Here is a 9,289-nt window from a genome sequence, read left to right on the forward strand (position 1 = left end):
TAACACGAATTTTTCAAAAATCCCTCACAACCGAAAAAAAGCATTTCCTCATATGCCGTTTCCCCAACTCCCCACCAAACTAAAAATACGTTTTCGCACTAAAAATTGTATTTATAAATAAATATGTTAGATTGAATGTCTAATGCGAGCGAAGCGACCAAATTTTTTTTCAGTTGGGGGGCCCTTTAAATATTTCCCTATAACATAAATATTACCTATCCACCCTTGCGTAGCATAGTGTATAGTTATAATAATTTAATGACAATATGATAATACGGGTAAGCAAGTGACGTATTGCGCAAACTTGGACCAAATCTGGACTTTTGCGATCATACCATGTTATTTATATCATGGTATAGTACAACTGTCGAGTGTCGGTTATCAAATGTTTCGTTTCACATTTACACTCATACACAAAAGAGTAAAAGACGTAAACCCGTTGCTTGGAGAGGGAAATTCAGACGGCCAGATAATTCAACGCAGCGCCGTGACGACGGATTACACAACGAGTGATTGCAACCGACGAGTGGAAGGGGAAAAATGGGCGGCCAGCACAAACATAATATATTATTATTATTATACATTGTGGAATTGATGAAAAAAATAGCGTTTTGCTTAATTATTATGTTAATACTTTAGCATGTAACTAAGGCTGTAATACTCCGATAAACTTTAAATTTTCACAGAATCATCTACACACCAAACTGAGCTATTCGTGAAAGTTTCAAGTCAATTGGTTCATTAGTTTAGGCTACAGGGTAGTCGACATGATTTTCTTAAAATAACATTAGTTAAATACAAGTTGGTTCTCTCGTGTAATATACACCGTCGTCACGCGCTAGTTTCTTTCTTTTTTTACTTAGCTCTGTGCCGCGACCGCGGCGTTGGATATTGTTGATATTATATTACATTTTGTTTATTTTATCATTGTTTTGAAGAGTTCTACTATGTTGATTTCTAAGTCTGTGTTTGGACCTGTACTTATTCCAATAAGGTGGCTTGTTTTGAGTTTTTTGATGCTATCTTTTTTTTTGTACTGTCTGCATTTTTATTTTTATGGTTTAATTGTTTTATGGTCTTCGTCTTATAAAGTTTTCCATTTTCTAACGATATTTTTTTCTTTTTATGTCACATTATAATATGATATTTGAATATCTTTATAAATTATTAATCTACCAACGACATTTAAAGAAATATAATACTTCCTACAGAGAAAATACACTTAGTGCCGTTCATACAATGTCTGGTTAAGTGTCAGTGAATTCTAACCGGCTGAAAACAGAATTTATTACCGGCAGCATTTCACCGGTTAAGTGTCCATGAACTTTTAACGGCGATGGTATAAATGGGCCTAAATGGTACACATATTGTACCAAAATAGGAGTTAACGCAATCAAAGATATCTCTACTTTCATAAAAGCTTCGTATCCTTCCGAAGACACCATAATAAATACTCTCCTAGAAGCTCTATCCCAAACGATCCAAGTAAAATAAAAGATTACGATTTGCAATGTCTACCTATCAAACCAAAAACATCTTACCGAAGCAGACATAAAAAATATCATCCAACAACTCCCACAATAATGGTACATTATTTTCACCTTTCAAACTTGAAAATGGCAGTTTTTGAAGTACTCCTCTAAGATGAACTCTCTTTTTGATTGTAATCAACGACAATTATAAGACCCCACAAAATTACAATGTAGGCAGATAATACTATAATAGCAATATATTTTGCAGGGCCAATAATACACCAATCATAGTTCAACAAATAAAAAACTGTAAATTCAACTTACTACTATGGAGTAAAACTTCAGGAATTATAAAATTCTCCCCAGATAAATCACAGTTCATTTTTTCCACAAAGTAATACGTCCCCATCAACTCAATTTTTAAAATTGAAAGCACAATCATTCCTCGTGTATACATTATAAAAACACTTGGCTTAATCTTGGAGTCAAAAGTATCATGGCGAACCCAACTAACCGAATGACGAAAAGAAGCTAAAAATTAATTAAATATAATTACATGGATAGATTTAATATTTTTAGATCCATAAATAATAATATTATTAATTTATATTTTATAATTTATTTTCCAGTGAAGGGTAAGAAACATTTTTGAGTATTTTTTTTAATGACTTATAATTCATTTTTGTTTGAAAGTTTCATGGTAAATTTACAAAAGCAATATTTTTTTTTTTTTACATTGTTTTTTAATCAATTGCAAATCATATATAATATAATTTTCAAAACTGTACCTATAGTTCTTAGGTCAGCTACATATTTGCGATCCCGATAACGTTTTTAGTGTGGTTTGATAGGTGCAAATAAATTTTGCTCACCTAATCTAACCTCATTAAAACGGTTCTTTTAAACTCGTATGTTCCTAAAATATATTTTATTTCTTAATATTTGTTGGAATGAATTTGAGCATAGTGTATGCAGACTAAAAATATTATAATTTATTTATAGGGAAGTGTTATTATGATAGTCGTATGTTACGAAATATTAAAGAATAAACTATTTCTAAAAAACTGATATTAATATACAAATTGAAATCAAATTTTTATTTGTTTTCTATTTATACAAAAAACATTTTATTTCAAAGTTGTACCCCAATTTGTAAAACTATCAAGAGCTTATAAAATCAATTACTAAATTTACCACTTTTATCACATTAAATTATAATTAATTTACAATTGTACTAATAAATTACCACTGGTTATTTTATTTATAGAAGACGTTATGAGTAAGTTATTTTTTTATTTATTTATACAATTTTATATTAGATTCATTTTAAATTTGTGTATAGTTGATAACTCCATTATTCATATTATATTAAATATACTTCAAGTACCTAGTTGGAATAGTGTAGCTATAATTTTGACGACCCACTCGTAGTTGACTACCATGACTAATGACTATATTATAATTATCCTCCCTATATTAATATTAAAACTATACATCTTATAACACGTTGTGCTACCTTGGTGAATAAATAAAACTGCGTGTCAATATACAATACCCATCACCTACTTCCACGGTACCGTCGTTACTACATTGGCCTTTTTACTCTGAAGGTAGCTCGATAGTTATGCCAACCATTTCACATTGAAAGAAATACATCGAAAGTAAAAATATCATTACTCATATCACTATAACTGTCAAAAGTTCCTATTAATTAACCAACATTTCCAAACATTTCTGCTGTGTTATTAGTGCGCCAAGGTATTTGAACCACCGTAATCTTGTGAACTTGTAGATTTTGATTTCTAGCCACTCATTTCGGCGATCTACTTGGTCGTGTATTTGAACTATCATATTATATTCAGTTTTCTTAGAGTTAATCTTAAGGCCTATCCATTTTGCAGCATTTATGTTTTTTTTTTTTTTGTTCTTTGAGTTTATATTTTTTTTTCTGCAATCAAGACTATGTCGTCCACATATGCCAAGATTCCAATGTTGTTTTCAACTAGTTTTACACCTTCCATATCTAGAGTTGCTTCACTTACTACTTTTTAATTGACATAGTATCACCCTGCCTTAGACCAGTTGTCACATATCTGTTGTACTGTATCCGATTGGGTTATATTTAGATATACAGGGTACGTATATATCATATTATTTATTTATTTTTAATTTGTTTAATTCAATATATGTGATTTGTGTCCCATAACTCTTACCTAGGTTATAACTTATATTTTGATCATCGCCATCCTCAAAGGTTTACTTACTCAACGAGTACTATTATAGCTATGAATTCGTTTAATTTACAGCCCGTCACCCATTATGTATATCTATATGCACCTTCTATATCTTATCAACTATTCATGGTTCTTAAACTATAAAAATCAATCAACTTACATTTGCTTTACTTGTGGTACACGGAACGGGGCTTGAAAATTAAATGAAACTTCTTTTCTTTTACGTTACGTCCAACAGACTGTCCTCAACAATAACTCAAGAACAAACCTATACAATGTAAAATTACTTGGGCTAACCTTAAATAGCCGGCTTATATGAGCAGTGAGCGCACTACGCATTCACCCCAAATGTAGAAGACTCAAAATTTGAAGATACCAAATACAACAGATAATTATTACTTACCTTTAAACTTGTCCACTAAAAACCAGAGTTATTATATAGGTATTATACAAAATTCTACTAAAACCAATATGGATACCTGTATGACACACAACTCGGGATGTATTTATTTCTATACTTCTGGTATATAATATACATTTATAGATATTACGATGGATGCTTATACAATAAATTGGAAAACAATTTATTCTTATTATAAATCTGAAAAACTATAACTAACCTAACATAGTGATAATTACATATACATTATAGTGGGACCCTCATTAGAAAATCGATGTGAAATTCTTGGTTATAATATATAACTCGGGGTGTATTTATTTCTATACTTCTGGTATATAATATACACTTAGATATTACGATGGATGCTTATACAATAAATTGGAAAACAATTTATTCTTATTATAAATCTGAAAAACTATAACTAACCTAACATAGTGATAATTACATATACATTATAGTGGGACCCTCATTAGAAAATCGATGTGAAATTCTTGGTTATAATATATATTTTGAAGGACAATTTATTATAATTTAAGGTATCGCTATAATTCTTAGATTGTGAATCATAATATAAAATATTAATTGTTTATTTTTTTGTTTCTAGTTATTCAAAGTACGTGCATTTTGTATTATTATTTTACTTATTTTTTAATTTGATTACCTATTCTGTATTTAAAATTGTATGTTAGGGCCATAGTTTAATATTAATATACTAATATTAACCACAAATTATTAAAATTATTATTATTATTATTTTTGTTTTTTTTTTTAGGAAGCGTAGCGAAGAGTATGTATACAGTATATATGTATTTAATTTGTACCTAACCGTTGAGTAACATTTTCCACTATACAAATTCTTTGAAATATATGCGTTAAAAAATCTTTGGTGTATGATGAATTCGATCGTTTAAATTTATTAAAAACTAATAATATATAATATTAAATTAAAATAAAACTAAAAACTAAGTAAATCGTCCAATATTTTGATTCGTATATTATAAAGAATACAAATTATAAGCAAATATCTTTAAATTCTACAATTTGGGCTAAGAAAAATAAAAATTTGGGCAAGTTGGTGTCCCTCTGCTGTAAAGTAGGTTACAAGTAGCTGGGTCACTGCAATGGATGCTTATTAATTTGAATTCAATGATATAATATTATACATTTTTATCTATAAAATAATTAATATACTTGGAATTTTATACATTTTGTCAAAATTTGAACTTTAAATGATTATTAAAAAAAATTGTGCATAATATGTAGTTTTAATATTTTTCAACTGCTATTGTAGCAATATATGAGGACTCTATTGTATTAAATTTCCACGCTTTTTGGCCCAAAAAATAACTTTATTGATATTCATAGAAAAAAAAACTAAAAAAATCGAAATTTTAAATTGTCATCAAACAGCTCAAAACGACTTAAAATATTTTGAAAATTTTATCAAGCATAGAAATTGATAAAATAAACATCCAGTGAAAATGCATGTATCTTCAGATATTCGTTTTTGATAAAGGTAGACAAACTTATGAGAAATCTTGTATTACCTTTTAAAATCATAGATTTATAAAGAAACATTTTTATGAATTTCTCAAATTTGCACATTTTCGTGAGTTTTACGTATTTTATCAATATTTGAACTTTAAATGCTTATAAAAAAAAATTGTGATTATGAATTTTTAATATTTTTCATCTGTCTTTAAATAGAATAAAAAACTAAAAAAATTGGAAACAGAAAATGTCCGTTAACACCTCAAAATAATTTTTAATGGTGTATAGAAAATGCTATTATAAACAGTCAGTCAACGTCTCCTGTAACTTGTCCAAAGTCGATTTTGTGTAAAAATTCCCGTATTTCCTAAATTTTTATTTTGTTTTTCACGGTGCTATTGAAAACTACTGAGAAATTTTTACTTTTGATCCCCCAAAGTACCAACTAGATTCACTTTCTTATCAGAAAAGATTCTGTAGAAGAAAATCTAAGCACTTTTACTTTCCTAAAAGGTGACAATAGACACAAAAATAAAAATAAAATATAAATAAATAAACACACATCAATACATCATTGTAAAATCAAAACATTCATTGCTCCGTTCGGAATCTATAATTTTACATTTTACATTTTGCAACGTTTAATTTGAGTTAAACATTAATCTAATGTTCAAAGAAATGGAATTTTAATTATATATTTTTATATTGATGGTTAGTGTTAAATAACCTTATTTTTCCAATTATATCATGAGGATTAAGGAATAATATTATACTTCATGAATTGAGTCATACATAATGTATATTTTAAAAAAGTTCTGTGTGTGTGTGTGTGTAATTGACAAACACTCAAGTCTATCATACTTGGGTGGCTACTAATTGCGTTCCGAGGTAAAAATTTCTTCCGAATTGCGACCAGAGTTATTTTAGTGTGTATACGAATTGCGGACCGAGTGTTTTGGGTTACACACGAATTGCGGCCCGAAATTTAAGATCAAATTAATTGAAATATGTAAATTAAAATAAAAAAAATCCTTATTTTCCTTCACATTTGTATTTAGACTTGAGACTGAGTATCAGTAGATACTAGGATGTTCCGATTTAAATTATGAAAGCAGATATGAATTCTCTACTAAATTTACTATGCTTTAACTATTGTACATTTTTCTTATTATATATCAATGTATTTAAGTTTAAATCATGAATATGATCTATTTTTCAAGAATTGAAACCGATTGAAATAATTTTGGTTTCGGTTTCGATTTTGGTTTCGGTTTTGAATACCGGTTTTGAAATTTTACGATTTCGGTTTCAACTTAACAATACTGGTATTAAGAAATTTCGGTTTCGTTTTCGGTTTTGTATACCTACCGGTTTCTAACGTATTTTCAGGGGGCTATGTCGTCTATACATTATTATTCTTTGTTCCATAGTGTCATAAATAGTATTTGGTAGTAACTTTAATTTATATCATTACTATTTATGAAGCAACTAATAATTTTGCGAATAATGAAATGTTTATCAATGAAATAAATCATGATATCAATTTTATTATGAGTATTAATTATGCGTATTAATGGAATTTACGTATTTAAAAACACGTAAATTAAAAAAAAAAAATAAAGGTTTCTAATTTTTTCAGATTTCGGTATTGAATTTAATACCGGTTTCCATTTTAAATTATAATACCGGTATCCAATTTTTTCCGGTTTCGGTTTTGACTTTAATACCGGTATCCAATTTATTTCAGTTTCGTTTTTGATTACGGTTAGGGTTTCGGTTTTAAAACGGTTTATACCGGTTTCTGAAATTGGTTTTAAAAACGGTTTTCAAGCTCTGCTATTTTTATTAATAAATTTCTAAGTAAAAAAAAAATAAAAAACAGAAAAATAGATAAGCATAGATTATTTAGTGAAGAATTGAAATTGGCTTTCACAATTAATAACAAAACATTATATTGAACGTAGTGTTTGAAGTTGTGAGCATGTTTTCGAACGAAAACTAATCACGATCCAGCCCGCCTTAAAATTGTATTATTATTTACCATATACATGGTAAAATTTTCCAATTATTTTGACTCTTTTTGATCTATATTTTAAATTATGTCCATGAGACATTTGTAAAATGTCTTGAATTATTTTTCAGTTAGAAATTTTTTTGAGGTACCCACTTTCCACGTTTCTAACTACAATTATATTGATACGCGATTACTAAAAATGTATGTACGTATGGCAAACAGAAACATAAATACATATCCCTCAAATAAATATTGAAATTACATGAACATTTTTACCTGAAGAACAATCTGTTCACTGTTGAATCTATTAAATATTTAACATATCAACCAACAGAATAACGTTGTTTATATGTGTTATTAGTTATACCAAAAACAATTAGAAACTCTCACATTATTGAATGAAACTAATTTTTACAGATTTATCAAAAAAATACACAGAATTGTATGACAAAGGTATGTATAATTATTCTTTGTGTACCTGTGTATTAAAGCTGTTTAACACAGAAGACTGATATATTATGTTTTTATCTGTGCGGCACGGATACCTTTTTTTTAAATAAACAAATGATTTAAGTATTTGAATGAAAGTTAAAATAGTAAAATGAAATGAATGATGAAACTGGTAACTAGTTGCTCACTGTGCAACTTAAAGGTTTACTCTTTTCGGGTATTTTGAAAAAGTGCAAATCCATTTTTATTTTTCCCGAATACAACAGAACATTATACACGGTTAATTTATCTTCAATACAACTGGGTTTATTTTTGATATATTTTGAGTAAATCTTTCCCCATAAATGTTATAGATACAAGAGTTTTAGAAATTTTTCGGAGGAAATCGTTCATCGTTTTATTTTTATTTTTTTATATTTATTTTTTTACGGCTTTATGGAAGGGAAACATAACGAACATACTCAAAAATATAATACCAATTTATTTTGCAGATTCCGAAAAACCGGTTACTATTTTCTGTGAGAAATATATGAAGAATTCAGAGAAAGAGTTTATTAAGACTTTGTTTGCATCATTTGCATAAATATTTTGTTTACTTGTTTGAAGATAAATATTAATTAAACTATAATAATACAATTACATATTTAATTATATTATATTATATATCGAATTATAAATACTCTTATAATATAAACATAACTACAGTATATTATATACTCTAATAATTCATATTATAATAAATTCGATGTTTTCGACAAAAAAAATAATCCAACCAATACCGTATGTTACTAATAGTAGATAGTATAAATTATAAATTAATAATATATTTTATATTGTAATACTAATATATACTTAATAATAAAGGTTTGTCTATATCAGCGATGTACCTTTTTTTCTACCCAATGATTGAATTCATAATTGAAGACATCCGTGATTCATCACATCCAGACTACAATGACTTCAAACAATGAATTTATTGATTTGTAACCAAATTTTTAAAATTTGCAACCTCGTTATACCAGAGTTATGGCCATTTCTAGATGAAAGGCTAGCTCTCCAACCAACTAAAATAGTTTTTGACTCTCGTATTAAGTTAGCATCATATCATACGCTTATTTGTTGGACACTGTTCAAATACTATTCAATTTTGTTGGACATTATTTTAGTAATAGGCGCTTTTGAAAGTTCTGTACTGTTGTCTTAACTCAGCAACATAGCTGATTATACA

At 27.8% G+C, this 9,289-nt stretch overlaps 1 long non-coding RNA gene across 4 annotated transcripts; it reads left to right on the forward strand.

Annotated features, from left to right (window-relative positions):
* Positions 1–4,878: 4,878 nt before the first annotated feature.
* LOC107884052 lies at positions 4,879–8,939 on the forward strand. 4 transcript variants are annotated; one of them, XR_003838931.1, is made up of 3 exons: positions 4,879–4,893; positions 8,029–8,064; positions 8,553–8,939. It is a non-coding gene; the product is annotated as an uncharacterized LOC107884052 (long non-coding RNA). The 4 variants fall into 4 exon arrangements; XR_003838932.1 differs by lacking the exon at positions 4,879–4,893 and adding an exon at positions 7,422–7,816; XR_003838933.1 differs by lacking the exon at positions 4,879–4,893 and adding an exon at positions 7,422–7,812.
* Positions 8,940–9,289: the final 350 nt, after the last annotated feature.

The sequence above is a fragment of the Acyrthosiphon pisum genome, chromosome A1 (assembly GCF_005508785.2).
Source record: "Acyrthosiphon pisum isolate AL4f chromosome A1, pea_aphid_22Mar2018_4r6ur, whole genome shotgun sequence".
NCBI lineage: Eukaryota > Metazoa > Arthropoda > Insecta > Hemiptera > Aphididae > Acyrthosiphon > Acyrthosiphon pisum.